Source organism: Pseudopodoces humilis, chromosome 29 (assembly GCF_049639895.1).
Source record: "Pseudopodoces humilis isolate 2021_Gansu_Grassland_sample_001 chromosome 29, ASM4963989v1, whole genome shotgun sequence".
Classification (NCBI taxonomy): domain Eukaryota; kingdom Metazoa; phylum Chordata; class Aves; order Passeriformes; family Paridae; genus Pseudopodoces; species Pseudopodoces humilis.
Window position 1 is genome coordinate 3,263,626 of NC_142228.1, and position 18,648 is coordinate 3,282,273.

Below are 18,648 nucleotides of genomic sequence, written 5' to 3' on the forward strand. Positions count from 1 at the left end.
CTACCAGTGACAGTTATTCTTTCTATATTCTACTTTCTAGGGAATTTTCAACACACCCTCCTGCAAGGAAATCTCCTGATTTTATGCCAATGAAAGACATTGTTAATCTTTTGTTGAACATTTTATAGTTTTTCCTAACAGAAAGCAGATTTTTTAGACCCTAGAGCCATCCCAGCAGAGAAGACATTAACAGGGAATCTGTTCTCAATCCCTTTTTGTATGGCAGCTGAGAATGCCCCAAACCCTTCTATGCCAGGGTTACTGCAACTCCTCTCAAGGCTGTTCTCCATATTTTTAATGACAATTTACGTGTGCATGTGTTCCATGTTTCCAGAATCTGCTTACAACCATTTCAAATGTCCCCCAGGCCTGGCTCCACCTTGTGTGTGCCTCCTTCCCTTCTCCCACCGCTGCTGCTGGGTTTTCTCAGGAGCACAGAGATTTAACAGATGTGAGGTCTTCATTTTTCACAGGAGCTGAAGTGATACGTTATTTTGGGTTTTGTATAGTTCAGAATTGTAAAATTTCATGGAATCTGGGTGAGGTGGGGAATACATTTATCCTGTTATATCTGTTGGTTTTTAGAACTTGGCCTTTTTCAGGAAATCAAATTATTTTAGTTTAGATCCTTCTGAACAAGAACATCAAATTCCTTTCTATCACAGGAATCTAATTTTTCATGCAGAATATTCAATATCTGATAGCTAATTCATTCTCTAGGAAGAACTCACCTAAATACTTAAATCTGTTGCTCTGTTGCATTAAACAGTAAACATTTAAAAACATTTCATATTCACAGGCAGGAGGAAGACTCTCAGACTGCTCTTTTTCTGAAAGGCCAGGCTATGATGAATTTGTGAATGCTGCAAATGTCTCAGGCACTGGCAGAATCTAAGTCAGAGTCCAGAAGGTTTTGCCAATGCAGAATATTTAATTTATATTCTGTGTGTGTGTTGTCATATGTATAACACTTCACTTATAGGAGTTACTCGGTGTTTGTGTGAATTCAGACTAAGTCTGGTTTTCAGTCTAGAAAAAGATCTATTTGATCAGCAGACATTTGTCCTTGCAGGGATAGAAGAGAAAGCAGGATTGTCCCTCAGGCTCACCGGGGTCAGGATCAGCTTTCGGCCTGCAGCCAGGAATCCCCTCAGGCCCGAGCAGGGCCTGCCTGAGCCCCCGCACATCCAGTTCCAGTTTAGGCTGCTCGGCCCCCGATTTCTAAGGGAGCTCTCCCCGCTGTTCCTGCAGCTTCAGCTGTGGGAAAAGGACCGGGGTGGCCTTTCCCGACGTGGGAACCCTGCGGTCCCGCGGGGCTCCGCAGCCCGGGCAGCTGCCGCTGTCACTCGCGCCTCAGCGGGGGCCGCGGCACCTTCGTGACACTTCACTCCTGAAACAACAGCAGCCATCCCCTCCCGCTAAACCCCGTTTGTTGGCTGAGGCAGCCACCTTTAACCTTCGTAAAATCAACATCTCTGCGGTCAAGCACTGAAAAACGCATGGGAAAAATGGCACGGATGGAGGTGGGTTTGTGAGGGGCGCTGCCGTAAGCAGCTGAAGGCTGGGAGACAGAGATTTATCTTGGAGGTTTTTATCTGTCCATTCTGGGATCTCCGCAGGTGAGGAGCAGACACAGCAGAGGGCAGGAGAGCTGGAGAAGGGACAAGGACAACCACAGCAAGAACCTGTGGAGGAGAGGAGAGAAGGGAGAAGGGGAGAAGGGAGAAGGGAGAGAGGAGAGAGGGGAGAAGGGAGAGCTCCAGCACTGGGAGAGCTGGGGAGGAACTGCCAAGCATCTGTCATATTGAACATTTCAATAGTGTTCTCAGCCTTTCTGGAAGAATAAAAGAATATAAGAAGTGTAAAGCTTAGAGTAATAGAGGCAGGAAAATTTATCTCCTACCAACGAAAGGTAAAGAGCCACGTGATTAAAGAATACTATTGAAAGACATCAGATATTGCACAAAATGTCATGAAGTGTTAACTTGCATTTTGATGTAGTTTCATATGACAGATTAGTCGAGTTTAAAAGGCCTGTATTTGCAGGAAATCAGTATTAATTTTTTGATAATTTGAAGGAGAATATTTAGAGAGGAAGTCTGTGTTCCTTCTTAAAAATAAATAAATTTAAAAGTGGCTGTTTTGTAACAGTGATATCACAGTTGTATGATACCTTTATCTCTCTTCTCCCTAAACTTCTAAGAAGAAGTTTTCAGTCAATTTGTAGGGAATTTTGAAGCACAAATTTATATGTAATGTCAGAGAAATAGTATTGAAGAGAAGATGCCAAACAACCAGCTCCTCCATCTGCAGTCATATAATGAATATCTGAAATTAAGTGAGTAAATAATGCTTTTGGCTCCGAAGACTTTTACCTAAAACGTGCTGAGCCGGAGTGTCTGCCTTGCTCTGCAGCTGGGGAGCTGGCATCACCACCAGCAGCATTTCTAATTTAATGATAATGTTTCCCTTAGCACTAAGTCAATATTTCCGGGATTAATTAAATATGATGGCTTCACAGTAGTGAAGAAAAAAAAAAGAGAAATCCTGATTCAGGTAGAGGAAACATCAAGAAGTGTAAGAGACACTTACATGATAATTTATCTTAGGACAGAGAGCAGTAGAAGCAAAAAGCAGAAGAAAGAGGGGGTCAGCTTTAAGTTTGCAGAAATAATAAAAGAAAAAAATACTAGCTGGAAGCTGCTGTAATGTTACATAATGTTTTGTTCCTAAAAAATTGACATGAAACCCTAAAAAAAACCAAACCAAAGCAAAAAATCAAAAGGTTTCAAATCATTGAAATTGGGAAATTAGACACAATAAATTCTATGATGGGTAGAAGCATACATGTTTTTCATGTACCTTGGCTATCTTCCTACTTAATTGGGATTTTTTTTACACTATTTGTTTAAAACATTGTCTCTTGGTTTCTCTCTACTATTAAAAAGTGAGTATGAATGCAAATAGAAACATATTTATAATATTGAGTGAAATTTAACAATTACAGGAAGCAAAGCATGTTCTGTTTTTTCAGCAGCTGTGTGCTAAAGGAGCAAAGATCTTGGCTTGCAAGTCTAGACACAACTTCTGTATTCCTTCCTTGTCTCTCCTCTTGAAGTTCTTTTTGTGGATTTGAGGCCCAGTACCGTGTAAAGATGAGGAATATCCCTCCCTTGAAAGGTCATAAAAGGAAGTAGTGTCTCAGCTACAGCATTAATCCTTAAGACAGGAAAGACCATTTGCCAAAAATTTTGATAAATCATCTTTTTTTTTAATGACTCCTGTCTTTATGTTATGCATGCTATTGTAGCTATTTCATGGAGAGCTGAATGTCCTTAACAAGGCCCAAGGCAGCAGAAACTTTCTCTTGAAGCAAGAATATTTTGTAAGTTCAGCAAAGGAACACAGAGTTTGACTGGCAAATAGTTTGAAAAACACAAAATTAGCTCAGCTTTTGGCAGGTTGCAAAACTTCTCTGTTCTTTTCATCAGATGACATGAAACAGGAATCATGCATCCCCAAGGAACAGAGGGGAACAGAACACTCAGCCTTTTAAACCATTTTTTGTGGATATAGATTAGCAAATCTACACTTAGAATTCAGCTTGTGGTTCATATATTTTGAGGCAGATCAGAATGCAACATTTTCATTTTGAATTTTTGCTGTATTAAGAATCCCATATGTTTCTGGAGATTCTAATAAATAAGTTTGTAGGATTATCTGACAAGTGAAAAACTTCTACATTTCTTCAGTGCCAAGAGGTCTGCACTACTTCTTTTGAGATCACCCTTTGCCAGTGCCTTTACCATTGTGCTCTTTGATCTCCTTCAGTGGAGCTAGTTTAATTAAAGGCAATTAAATGAAAATTTTGTAAAGGATTTTTAGAGGAGCCAGAATTGTTGACTGTAAAGGATTTTTTTTTTTTTGCCTAAATTATAAAAACATTCATTAAGTTATTATTATGTGAAATGTAGTCACATAATGTTTTGAAGAGATCAGAGTAAATTCCAGTATAAAAAGTGTCCTATGTGATTCTGTCTAGTAATTAAAGTTCAGTCAGGTGCCATTTTCTTAGGGAATTCTGAAATCACAGAACACATTGTGTTGCATTACACCTTAGAACTAGAACAACAACGACCTGTTTCTGTTCAGTTGAAATTCTCTTTTCCAGGAAGTTCTGCTGTGAAGGAACTAATTGTTATGGTGGAGTATCTCCCTCTATTGGTACATTTTTAAATGCAATGTAACTATGGTTTTCTTTTCATTGCAGGAATTTCACTGGTTTTGGAACACTGTAAGATATGCAGCCCATGAAAAGTGAATTTACTGTCAGCTTCTGTCCTGGAAATAGAGGTCCTGAGGGATGGAGGTTTTGAGAGCAGAGGTTATGTGCTGGCCTCCCTCGAGGTGTTTGTAGCCTAAGCCTTGAACCAAATTTTCATTGCTGCATTGCCTGATGATCTGTCCTCCACGAGGTTCCAAGGCTACAGAAAACTGTTCCTGATGTGCAGCATATGGATCTTTGCATACAGAAAAGGTAAGTGAATGCAGCATCCTCATGTTACATGATTCATCATCATATCACCTTATATATGATAATCATTCATTATCATATATAAACTCCTTGGTTTATATGTAGCCAATAGTCTATAAAACTTTTTCCTCCCTGAATTTTTGTGTAAGTGTGCTGCTCATGAGCACAGTTTGCTTTGGAAAATAATTTACAGAAATCATTTTAGCCTGCTGCCTTTGCATGAAATAGCAATTTAGAAATTTTCAAAGGGTACTTTGTTTTCACACCACGAGGTGGAGATGTCTCCCTGCAATTCTGGCTAAAGAAAAAACTGGGAAGTTGTGTCCTAGTGAGGTATAAAGAAAACAGTGCCTTCCCCTCCCCTCCTTCCACTTAGAAATAAAAAAATAAAATAAAATAAAATAAAATAAAATAAAATAAAATAAAATAAAATAAAATAAAATAAAATAAAATAAAATAAAATAAAATAAAATAGTAAAAGGCTAAAAGTGTGAAGATGCTTTCTCAAGGACCTCCATTATTCTTTTGGTTTACATAAAAAATAATTTAAAAAAGCAAACCAAAACAAAAAACACCTGAATTGCATCACCTGTCCATTGCTTGGTGAATCTGTGAATTTCCATGGATTTTCCACAGTCTGTTCCACAGCCCCTTGGGCAGGATTTGCTTGCCCAACCTTCATGATGGAGCTTCCAGCTGAGGGGCAAGAAAAACCAGCGAGGAGCCCCTTTGTGTGAAGGAAGCCCACGCCTGGGCACAGGGAGCTGTTGATGAATTCCCAGCTGTTCTTGTAGGAAAGACCAATGCTGAGGTGTAGAACTAACAGGAGCACACGAGGTCAGACACCCCACACTGCAGCTAATGGCAGAGGAGGAGGGAAATCCTGGCTTCAGACAGGACAACTCAGGATTTATGAAAAGAGAATTTTGAAGACTCCTTTTTGTGATAGAACAAGCTCAGGAGTGGGGGCAGATCCAGACTCCCTGAGTCTTGTGGGGCCTTTGGGTGCAGGGACAAGGCTCTCCCAAGGTTTGCTGAATTTATGCTTCCCCTCTCCCTGGTTGTAGTCCTTGCCTTGTGGCTCTTTCCTCATTTGGTTTTATTTTATAACTTATACAACGCAGGGCCCTGCAGCAAATTAGAAGTGTTTTTGCCAGATTGTTGTCTGGGGGTAAGGGGAGATGTTAATTTTCCTCTGGTCATTGGGCTGTTGCTATTGTGGGAGAAATGTGTGTGAGGAACAGAATTCTGTGCTAGAAGGTGACTGTGACAGTCACTCCTGTGGTTTGGTGCTCAAAGACAATGAGGCACCATGGTTCCTGCTGTGACTCAGGATGCAACAGTTATGGTTTATGGAGAAAAAATTTGATTTTCACATTTTCTTGAGTTCTTTTTAGTTCCATGCATGATTAAAAACAAACAAACAAACAAAAAAAAGGTAAATTTTTTCTAGTGGATGTTTTATTTTTTAAAGTATCAAGCAAGTGGCTCCCCCCAGAAATTAGCAGTTTCTTCAGCTGGAATGGTCTCTGTGGTTGCCATGACAGTGACTGGCAGGATCATGGCACAAAGGTGAGGAGCCTGTAAGTTGGAGGAGGCCTCATGTAGGGTTTGATTGATAGAAAAAGTGATTTTTAGCTTGGTAAGAAAGAGTGTGAGCAGTTCCTCCACTTGCCCCTTGCTGGGTTCCCAGGGCCTTAAGCCCTCTAGCAAATAAGGAAGTATTTGCCCAGAAGCTATGAGAACAGAAGCAGATCTAAAAAAAAAACCCCAAAAACCCAAGGAATTCTATTTATTTCTGAAGGACTCAAAATTGAAAAAAAAAAATAAAAAGGAAAAGAGCTAAAAATGGGGTAAAGAGGAGCTACCGATTCCAAAGTCTGTATGACACTGTGACCAGCTGTAGCTAGGAGGATATGGGGCTCCTGACAGATTGAAACACCCTGGCATTTGGGTTTGAGTTGGATATTTGTCTCTTGGCCAGTCAGTCTGGCTGGTTAACATCACCCTCACTCATCAGAGAGAGCCCTGCAAGATCAGGTTGATGCCACAGGATTCCTTTTCTGATTCCCACTGTTGCTTCTTACCCATGTTTTTTAGGGGACTCTTTAAGATACAAAGCTGCTGCACCTGTGCATGCTGTAATTAACAAATCCTCAGTTCCCCATTAGTGGTAAAGGTCAGTAGACTGGTAAGGTTCACTGGAAATGAAAAATCTTTGACTGAATTTTTATTACTATAATGTTCTTATTGTCAAATCTGCTGAACATATGCATCAACCACAAGTTAGAATGTGTTTGTAGGTCTAACATAATATTCCCATTAGCAGCTAGTGAGTTCTTAGAAAAAAAATAAGAGGGGAAACCATGGAAGAAATACTTTTATGATGCTTTGTTTATGTTTGCTGGTGTTGTTTCAGGCCTGTAGAAGTATCTCAGTTCTGTAGGTCAGTAAAATGTGGGAAGAAGAGTGGGAGATACACTTCTGCTAGCACAGAATCAGTGAGGGCGGAAAAGGCCTCTGAGTCCAGCCTGGGACCCAACAGCACCTCATCAGCTAAAGCACAGCAGAGTGCCACGTCCAGGCCTTCCTTAAACACATCCAGGGATGGTGATTCCACCACATCCCTGGGCTTCCAAGGTCTAATCACTCTTTCTGTGAAGAAATTCTCCCTCATGTCCAGCCTAGACCTCCCCTGGTGCAGCTTAAGGCTATGTCCTGCTGTCCTGTCCCTGGTGCCTGGGAGGAGAGGCTGCTCCTTTCAGCCTCCTTGCAGGCAGAATGTGATTTATGCTTGTGATTAAATACATATTTGATAAACAGCTGGAGCCAAGCTATCAGGATATTGTAATAATATTCCTCTTTTTTATTTGGCAGCAATCAGAAACCCTGGTTTCTAGGCATGAATGACCCAAATCATAAGACATTTTTAACATGCAAATGAATGTGGCTTCATCAGAAAAGGTGGGAAACAGGGACCTGAAAGCTAAAAGGATTTTCCCACGATTTCCACCATATAGCTGGAGGTGTCTGTGTTACATCTACAGCTGGAATTATATATTCAGGAGCTCAGCACTCAACAGTGATAAATTGTCTTATCAAGTTGTCTGTTCTGCCACTATAAGCCAACAGCAGGAGAAGACTTAAAGGCCTCAGATATCTGCTCTGTTCAGTTCTGTGCTGGGCTGTCATTCCAGAGCAAGTAGGAAATGGCCAAAATTAAACCAAACTGACATTAAATTCACGCTTTTAGAATACTGTAGGCTAGGCCTAATTAGTAATTACCACTTATTTATTATGAACAAGTAGAATTTTAATTAGGCTGATTCAAGCCTCAGCTACTCCCTCAGATTGGACTGGTAATTAAGGTAGTTCTTGTACTAGTAATTATGGTTTACCATGAAATTACTCTCCCTTCTACCCCCAAAAAAGCATCGAATTAGCCATGAGTGGAATTATATTTATCATAGGACCCTGTGCAGTAGAGACTTTGCAAATAAATACAAACAATTAGAAAAACCACTCAGAGTGCTGTGCCAGCACAGTAATTAGGGTTTGAAGGCAGGAATTTTTGCTGAAGCCAAACTGGCTGGGTTGTCACTCAAGAGAAGCAGCCCTGAGGGAGTGTCCCCAGCCTCTGGCTCTCCTGGTCCCCTCCCAGGAGCTGAGCCAACAGGAGGAACAATGCAGAGGATAGAGTGTTCTACCAACATGATCCTGGAGCAAGGAGCAAACTTTGTGAATTCACCAGCTTGGTGTTTTCTGAGATGTCATGGTGACCCCAGTGGGTGACTGGCAGATGACCAAGACACACCAGTACAAGGCTGGTGCAAGGTATTTCAGCAAACAGAAGTGTAAACAAAAGGGTAGCAAGCATAAGCTAAGCCTGAATTCTTCCCTTGCCCAGAGAATTAGAAAACAAACTTATTTTCCTAATATTTGAATTCTAGTCCCTATAGCTGCAGTCATTATTTCAGTGACAATTTTGAAGTGTTATGCTCTTGTACAGGCTAAGGAATAAATCAGTTTCTGACCTTCTCTCTCCTCTTTCCTTAAAAAAATGCATTTGTCTCTGGCCTTGTAGCCAATGTGTAGAAATCTGTGCCACAGAGCTTTGGACTTTCAGAGATGGAATAACTATCCCCCTTCATTATCACTTTAACACTGGAAGGCCATCTAGAAATCAGTTGGGTTTATGTATCATCAGTAGGAGATCATGGACTAAATCCTAGTATAGATTTTAAGGGCCACTTTAAAAATAAACTTTTAAGTTCGTAGCTTTGCCTCACACAGTGTACAGAAATAGTGAACATTTTATGCTCCAATTTGTTTAACCATCCAAATATGCATGAACACATTGAATTTCTTTTAGAACATGAAGAATTGTCCCTAGTTTAAAATGTTAAACTTCTTCTAACCATAGAAGCAAAGAAAAAATCATCTTCTGTTTGTAAGTTCTCATACCTTGACCAACTTTGGATCTGTGTTTGCAGGAGTGAGAATTGCCTCTCTCCAAAGATCATCTTCTAACCACAGGAGTCAGTCCTAGGCCTTCAGATGACTGTGAGGTTGGAGTTTTGCCTGAATTATGATAGGTAATGGTACATTTTCCAATCTCCTAGGTTTTCAACAGAGTTAATGCTGCACAGAGTCTTTCTCTTTTGGAATTTGCTCTCTGCTACTGTTTCTTCTTAGGCAGTTAGCATATCTAAGGACTCCAGCTCAGTGTGGAAGGCAGGAAATTCTGTATTTGTCCAAAGCAGAGCTATACAGACACTGTGGCTTTCATACCAGAGTAAGATATTGAGGGATGTTTCAGACAGAATTCTGCCACAAACTCTCTCTCCTGCAATACAGCACTGGCACAAGAAAACCCCTTTTTTTCTTCTGTGTCATCTGCCACAGACTTTTGCCTGGAAGCCTCCTTCCCTGGGCTTATACCAGCAGGGTGTTCTTATTTGAGAGGCATTTGATTCAATAGTTTTGTGGAGTAAAAATCTATTACCAAATATAAAGGGTAGAAGAAACTAAACAAATAGAGTCTTACAATAGAAATGTTCATGTGTTTGTACCAGTAAAAAGCACTTGTACTCCCACTGTGCATGCCTTAGATTTAATCTTTTTTTTTAAGAGGAGTAATTTCCCCTTTTCTAGAAAGTAGAGACAAACAGAAAATTAACTTTTGGTGCACCTGTCATGTGTAACCACCATTCAGGGATGAGTTACTAAATAGATTGTTAGCTACTGTTTGCAAAACAAAGAGAAAGAGCTAGAAAATGAAATGTATTACATATATTCTCCCCTGTTTATTGTAATGATTTTTATCATGTGCCAAGGATTAGAAAGTAATCATTAAGGACTGATATTTCAGTAAAAGGATTATTTCTCACAGTAATCTATGGGGTCTTTGTGTCTTGAGCACATATTCATTAATTTCTCAGAGTCTAAAAAATGCACACAAATTGGTCTTCCTGTGCCTTAAAGAATTAAGTTTTCAGGATAAATAATAGGTTTGGAGAAAACACCCAAATCCTCCATTTGCTATCTCTAAAATGAACACAAGAAATATAGAATACAGGGAAAAGAAGGGTTTGCCCATCCTCCTTCTGTCTGCAATAGAGTCACTGTATGTGTCAGGGATAAAAGGGATAGTCGTAATGATTCTGTTCTTTCTGCCACTGAAGCATACAGAGGACAGTAAAATTTACTGACATATTTTGGAAAAAGAAATGTATTATTTGAAATGAAGGGTGGATTGTTCTCTATAAAGTAATGTGAAGAAATGTGGGGGTTTTTTTCTTTCTTTTGTTTTTTAAAAAGAATACCTAAGTTCCAGTCATGAGTCTAAGGCAACTCTTTTTTTCCATTTCACTTAGATGTGATTTTTGATCTTGAAAGGCCTTAATAATACAGTGAGGAATGCAATTCAGGGATAGGCTGTAGAAGTGAGTGGATTCTGAATGGCATAATAAATAATTAAATTACAGTTATTAACAAAAATACTTGCCATTAAAGGAAAATAGACTGAGGATGTCCATAAATTCCCTTCACCAGACTTGCATAATTTATGTTGACAAAAGAAGGCTCATAATAATTTGTCCTCATGGCTGTAAAATATGACATGATAATTCTTCCTATTTCAGTAAGAACAATCTACCATGCAGACAGCACAGAATAGAACATTTGTATCATAGTAACTCAAACTACCAATTTAAGTTAGACAAATGAAAAAAAATAGGTCCCAGCCCACACACTGTGGCCTGGCACAGAGCAGCATCCAAAGATGAATGCAGATGATGAGATTAATTTGTTGGGTCCTTACTTATCACCTAGAGCCTGAGGCTCCGTATATTCTGAGGTAATTTCCTGATGCATGCCCAACGTGCTATTTCAGCTTGGCTCCAGCCAAACAGAGCAATTTACTGCAGCCAGAAGGGGCCAGAATTACCACATCTCTCATTATTAAAATGCACTCACAGTTCAGCTCTTTGACACCTGAGCCTTAGGTCTGCCATGGGCTTCTGCTCAGGCTGCCACGTGAAAGGTCTCTTTCCTGTGGTCCATCTCATGCCTGTTGCTTTTTGTCCCTGGGACATTTTATACAAGAGGATCTCACAAGCTCTGGTGCACTGTTTTCTTGTTTGCACTTATCTGTGTGTTGGTGTTTGTGCATGTCTTCTCTTCATGAAATTTGAAAGAGATATTTCCCAGTGCTGCAGCAGCTCTCCTGCACGTAGGGTCAGTCTAAGGGACAGAGCTGGGACACCTTACAGGGTCACACTGCCATATGCCACAATTGTCTTAACTGTTTTCCTGATCAAAGTGTGCCCTGAATCATCCTGGTGGCTTTAACAAATGCCTTAGAGAGCTGCAGATTAATATGATTCTTTAAAGGCAGCCAGCAGCCTTCTTCTGCCTGGGAGGTTCTGGCAGTCCCTGCAGGAGTCCATCCCTTCCTGCTGCCCTTCAAGGGCCGCGCATGAGGCAGCTCCATCCGTCAGCCAGAGGTGCCTGCAGAGTGAACACAGAGATGCTCCATCATTTGTCTTGGACAGACACAGGGAGCTCTGTCTGCAATCACAAACTGACATGAAAATTTCTCACAATTCAGTGTATTGTACAGAGTAAATAGAGTTCAGTTTGGGTTTTTTTTTTAAACTTAAATAATTTAAATAATAATATCTGTGGGCTCCTGTTTCCCTGTGTGCAGTTCCTGGCATGCTGTGTCCCTGACGAAAGAGTACGTCTAATAAACTTTTTATTTTTATTTACCAAAAATGGATTGTGTTTGGAAGTGTCTCTATCACACTACATCTTTCATTTCAGTTGGAATTGTTTTTTCCTGCAAATTGCTATTAAGAATCAAAGCATTCACAGAGAGGAAGATTTTTAGGCTTGACTGTTGGAAACAAAATATTGCATAGTACCCAGAGCCATTCTGAGTGTTCCTACATGCTGCATGTGATTTCAAAGAAAGATGAGCAATTTACTTACACTGGACTAGTTAGTATTTAGCTTTGTTATATGAAAATAAGAAATTGCTCTGATGACCTTTGAAGTCAGTGAAAAAGCTTATTTTGACATCATGATCTGACTGCAGTGTTTCCACATTTCTTTGCTCATGGAAGAGTCTTCCTTGTTGTACATTTAAAATGTAGTGGTAAATGTTTTCTGGTGAACTCAATAATTTAATTCTCCCCAGCAATATTGCTGGTTGATTATCCACCAGGCTTGCATGTGCTTTTGTTTTACAGGACATAAATAGCTGCCCAGTCCTGGGAGCAAGATAAGATGCAATTCTTTGAACTGCAGGAAGGACAACACGAGTGAGTGACAGCAGCAAACCCGTGAGACTGGGGGAGACAACTTTAATTTATTTGTACAGCATGCACATGGAAGGGTCCTTCCCTCCTGTTTGGGTAATGATAAATGACAAGATGTCGACAGTTATTAATTAAACTGCCTGGCATAGCAATGTACATGATGATAAGACCTAAGAAATGTGTAGCATTCCTCCTACCCCATCATGAGAATGAGGCCCCTCCACTGTTCTCTGGCACAGCAGAGATTAGACTAAAGCATCAATATTCCACTACAAGCTGGCTACCTAGTAACTGCCTGAACACAGGGCCCTAAAAATTGAAATTCTCCCTCATGTGATGTGTAGTAATTAAACTTCAGCATTCTTTCTGCAGGAAATGTTTCTCCTGTGTTGTTCCCACAGATTGTGCTACAACAACAATTTTAGCCCCATGAACTATTAACCAATTATGAAGGGATTTTCTCAGTCTGCTTTAACTGAGGATCAAAGACAAAACCCAATTTTTTTTCTTGCCAGTTATTGTAATTTAAGATGCAAAACCAAGCATGCACAGGACTCAAGGGTTTGGTCAGTCAAACAAAATGGACTTAGTAATTCAGATCCATTTAAACTTTTCTGATTTGCCTTGCTAATATTCTATCTGCTTTTCTTCCTTAACAAACACATTGCTACACAATTGCAATACATTTACTATATTCTACTTCTATTTATTTCTTTCACATCCATATCATTTATGTATGTGCTACTTGGAGCTAAGTGTGTCTGTATACTGCCCAGTAACTCAGAGTAAAATTTTTGAAAATTTACTAATTTTTAATTGCCATGGGCTGCAGATGTGAACAATCCCTCTGTAATTACTGCTAAATGTTTTTATTCTGACTGATTAGTATGGCTTTTTTGGCCTTTCTTACATAGAAGATCTTTTTTTAAACTACAGAAATGCAATCTGGGTGATTGTCCTTTAAATACTGTCTTAGGAGCCAGATATCAAAAATCAGTACAGCTGCACAGAAATCCATATCAGTTGTAGTTATCTCTTGGGCATGACTTTCCTCTTAGTTATGTTTTTGGGGTTTTTTTGGGGGATTTTTTAAAGTTTTTTTTCTGGACCAGCCTTTCACCAGACTTGTGTGTGAGGTCTCCCTGAAGAGCCAGGTCCAAATAAATTTTGCCATAACTGTCATTTCCCTAAAGACCACCCATAAAAAATGTTTTAATGAATGCCCTTTGGCCTGTGCCATTCTATCTACACTCTAAATATATATTAGAATTTATATTTCCACTGTTTGTAAATTCAAGGTCCATTGGCATGTCTATATGTAACACATACTTCAAAATAATAGTGGTGTTTTTCAGTAAATACAGGGTGATGGCACTGCTGACCAGACCAGAATTACAGATTTGAGGGCTGTGTAGCTTAAAAGTAAATTGGATGTGGGCTGAGTTTATTGCTCACATGCAAACTGCCAGCTCAGACTGTGCTACAAACCAGTTGCACACATCCAATGGCCCCTTTGAGGTTCCAAACCCCCAAAATAATGAAGAACTAGTTAAAATCCTTACAAGTTAGACAGACAACACTCCAAACAGAAGAAAGGGATCTGTCTGAGGGTGTGATGCTTGGATTCTGAAATTATGCCAGTTTTCCCACTAAGGATGTCCTATTCACTTACTCCTATCAGTGGACAATGCTCCATTGAATATTTGCATTTATTAACACTTTTCATTCCACAAAGTCCTGTTGTTCCACTGCAAGTGCAAGTTCAATCCTTATGACTGTTTCTGACTTCTCAATGACATATTAGAGATATTACTGAAAAGAAACAGTTCTAGAGAAAAGTATCTTTTCCAATTGGCCCATTTTTAACTCCTAGAAGGAGTCTGGCCACCTCTCTGATTTGAAGATTAATTTATTTGGAAGCCCATACTAATTGGTGATCAGGCTTAAATACACACATATTTTCACTGGAAGTCTATGCTGTTGTTTGTCCTCTTCCTCCCCTCAATAATTTCCTGATAGCACTACTTTTGTTTCTAGACATGCAGAAATTCAACATGAGTGAGAAGTTTTGGGTTTTGAGCGCTACCCTTAATCTCAAGAACAATTTTAGGAGAAAACTATCACTTTTAAAACTAACTTCTCCTGCTAATTTGACTAGGGAAAAAAATAAGGCCCTGCAAATAGCAAAACTCTCCAAATGGGAAAGTAATTACCTTAAATTAAGCCTTATTTCTGGTTATAAAAAAACCCCAACAAAACAAGAAACCAACAACCACCCAATTCTAAAAGCATGTTGGGCAGACTGGAAGCATTAGAGTTAAATACTGGCCAGTTTTTAGTGAAAGGGAAGGAAATAGACGGGAGGAAGGAAGGAAGAAGAGATTAGAGAAATTGAGAGATGTAAATAGTCTCAGAGGAGCCACCGTGTCCCAAAACCTCTCCTAAGGGAAGTTTTTACACCAAAGAATCTGGAGGCCTGAATGAAGAATGACATCACTTATTTATTTAGCCAGAGCTGAGTTGTTTTCTTAATTGAAATAAACTCATGCTGCAAGCATTAAATTGTTGGTGGAGTGATAATGATGTCTGTTTAATTTAGGGGCTTGATAACCATGAAATAAATGCCCTGTTATTCCTTGGTCTGAGAGTATATTTAAATTGCCTGGAAAGACATGAACTAGAAAGCTTGAGCCTTAGGGCTAATGCTCCAACAGCCTGATGTGGGAGTCTTCAGGGGGGAGATGCATGACTTTGGATTTGTAACTCAGTCAAGGATTTGGGACTCAGGACTCAGTCAAGGATTTGGGGTTACTCCGAGATGAAAATGATGGTATTAGCCTTGTGGACACCATGAACAGACCAATGTGTTCTCAAGTTCATAAGAAAATTCCCAATTTCTATCTAAAGTGAGAGTTCCCAGGTGTCATGACAGGCCCACTGGTATCAGTTGTAATCTGAGTGGCCAATATGGGGCACATCACACACTGCCTCACCTGGGAGGGTTAAAATGGGTGTTTATGGCTCCAGAAGAACTTAGAGCAGACTTCCAACACCTAAATAGGGTCTACAGGAAACATGGGCAGCCCTCTGCATCAGGGAGTCAGGGGACAGATGGAGGGACAGTGGTTTTAAACTGGAAGAGGGTTAGATTTTAGGAAGAAATTCTTTACTGTGAGGGTGGTGAGGCATTGGAACAGGTTGCCCAGAAAAACTGTGGCTGCCCCATCCCTGGAAGTGTTCAGTTATCTGTACACTGGGATGTGGTAAGGGTGAAGTGTTTTAAAGGCTCTCTTTGTGTTTGTTATGTTGCAGAATTAGCAGGGCATGTGCTGATGAGTTTTACCTCTATTCAGGTTTTACTGATTAGTTTTATTGTCCTCTTTTTATAGTGAGAACTTGTTCTCATAGAAGAACAGTGAAAGCTTTTAGGATTGAAAGAAAGTTCAGGATGCAGCATGAGAAATGGTTTACAGAGACAGAAGAATCAGCATTACTTCCCCCCTTTGCTCTTCAGACACACTGTGTTTGTTTTACTCTGCCCAGAGTAAAATTCATTTTGGTGAATAATATAAAAAAATGCAGCAAAGCCCCATATTCCCAATTTAGTGAAATGACAACAAGGCATCATGAGCCTTGTCCATGGAACTCTGCTGCTTGACTCTCCAACATTCAGTGATAAAAACTGTTTCCACAATTCTGGGAAGAAAAATATCAATCCCTTGAAAAAACTTGGACTTGAATTGTCCTTTGATGGCTCTAGGACTGCAAGGAGAGCAGCTGCACTGTTTTGTGTAACTAAATTACATTGGCTGCATGTGCTGCAAGTTCTGCAATTTGTGCTGGCTTTATTTTAAATGCTGAGTTATTTTAGAAGTGGACTTCCATTACTGGCCTGTCAAGGGGAGTTCCATTTTATCAAATTTCAGGTTACAGCTGCACAGCATGCTCAATCCAAACTCCAGCTACATATAAATAATGTTATGTGATAATTTAAGGCTTTCAAGGCTGTTTATTATAGAAAAGTTGTTCTGTGTGCCCATATGCTGCACTAATTTGAGTGAAACAAGCTAATTATAAGTTGATGTCATATGGCTAAAAAAACACATGTTTATTCTGTCCGTATTTCACAATGCTGACTTTCTCAACCACACTTGCAGAACACACATGTGATGTGTATTCTGGGCCTAGGACTTCATTGGACAAAGTTATTCTCTTTATTGAGAAATTTCTAATTAAAAAGATGAACCTTGTGCAAAATCTTTGGGGCCTTGTGGATACCAGCAGGGTCCTTCTTCTGCTGGTGGGTTTATTTTTCACTGAATAATAGCAGAATTGTATTTTTGCCAGAAAAAGAAATGAAATAAGCACAGTGACTATTTTAAGCCAGTGAGTGTATTGTAGAGAATGTGCCACAGTCTACACAAATTGTTGGGAATAAAAATGGGCAGAGTGGGAAAGCAGAATTGGAGAAATCATGAATTCTGTCTGAAAAAAGTGATTTGATTGCTTTTCTGAGGTCTGTCCATTATGGCATTGCTAGTTCTGACAGCAGCTGGCTCCTGCCAAGGGAAGGTAAAAGCAGTGACCTGTTACTATTTAGACCTCAGCAGCACCTAAAAGATGCACAGTTGTGCTGTTTTATTGCAAAAATGACACTGCAGACATTGACTCTTGTTTGAAGAATTTATGATTTCAAAGTAAAATTATCTAATGCTTTTGTAGAAGGAGCACACAGCAGGTCACTGTCCATTCTTTGAAAAGAACTGAAAGTATATAATTTTGTGTAAAAGAGAAACTCAAATTTCCTACAGACACTTTCTGAAACCTACAGTTAGGGATGCTACCTCCTCTCAGATTATGCACATCTATATTAGAGGTTAACAAAACAGAGGGTGATTGGGAAAATAATTAAATAAATAAACAATCCCAAATTCTCTGTCTGAAAAGAACCCACATGGGTGTGGGGGTGGAGGAGAATGTGGCAGTCTACCTCTGAAACATCCTATATTTTGATTTTTCCAGCTGTGAGCAAAACACTATTTCCTATCCCTCTCCTGACAACATAAATTGCAAAAGTGGTGGTTGGAGGTGACTGTTTCAGGAGTAGGATTACAGAAGACCAATCATATCTGCAGACTGCTCATCTCATCCACCTTTAACCTGTGGTAAAACCAATGAGAAATCACTGCAAACAGGATGGGTGTTGAGAGGAAATACAGCAGTAAAAATGCCCCAGGACTCTTCAGCCACTGGGATTCTTGTAAAAGTGTTTATAACTTGCAAAGAACAAATCCTTACATTGTGAGTCAGAAAAATGCAAGATTCTGAGTGGCAGATTAACAGCAGTGCTAATTAACATTGGCACTTTTGGTAGACAAGAGCTGTATGGGACAACATGTTTTTTGGGCTAAAAGGACCTCTTCTAGGTGAGATATTTGGGAGAAAGACATTAGTGGTACACCTGAAGCAGGCCTGATGCTTCTAAATTGCCTGAAACCCAGGATGAAGACTGAGATGAAGTGGAGCAAGTCTCCTTCACTGGCTAATCACAATCAATATTTAAAAAACAATATTTCATTGACTTTAGATGCTTGAGAAACTGTGGAACAGCTTTCCAGAGAACTGAACTGCTTTTCTCACTTCAGCAGGGCTTGCAGGTGCTCATACTGAATTCTGAAAATTAAACCCCAAGTGTCAAATTCATGAAGCCAGAGATAAGTCTGGAAAATGTTGTTGCAGTTGTGACAATGGTTTATTTTGGGTTTTTATCTGATGTATCAAGTCATAGTAAGGAAAGGACCACTTAAATACTGGTTGACTTGAAAAAGCTGCTCACCTTTACATCTGCACTGAAAGCCCTGCATGCTATGTGCAGGCCAAGCTCAGTTTTCTCTGACTTTATTGGAAGATGTTTCTTAAAGACTAAATGAAAATGAGCATAGGTCTACAATACTAAACTGTAAAAAAAATTTACCATTGCTTAGCAGCACTTGCAAGGGGATTCCACACTTCTTTTTATAATATTTTTTTTTTTTATTAAAAAAACCTGAAGCAATCAGATTTCAATCAAGAACTCTTGATTGAGAGTTCACAGATTTATTGTTTTCTTTGGTGGCTTTATCTGGTTGTGATCATGCAAATCAGGAAATGTTCAGGGGAAGCAGGAACGAGAATACGGAAATAATTCTGAGCTACTCATCTGCCCAGGAAGACCTTTTCCATGAGGCAGGGAGTTCCAGGGTGGAGTTTCTTTGGGGATGTGTAGGTTGTTAGAATTAAGGACCTCAGCAC

The 18,648-nt window shown here is 39.7% G+C and overlaps 1 long non-coding RNA gene across 2 annotated transcripts; it reads left to right on the top strand.

Annotated features, from left to right (window-relative positions):
- The first annotated feature begins 1,233 nt into the window (after positions 1 to 1,233).
- Positions 1,234 to 15,873, top strand: LOC106628628 (uncharacterized). 2 transcript variants are annotated; one of them, XR_015774648.1, is made up of 4 exons: positions 1,234 to 1,523; positions 4,271 to 4,537; positions 9,028 to 9,129; positions 12,289 to 15,873. It is a non-coding gene; the product is annotated as an uncharacterized LOC106628628 (long non-coding RNA). The 2 variants fall into 2 exon arrangements; XR_001332037.2 differs by lacking the exon at positions 9,028 to 9,129.
- Positions 15,874 to 18,648: the final 2,775 nt, after the last annotated feature.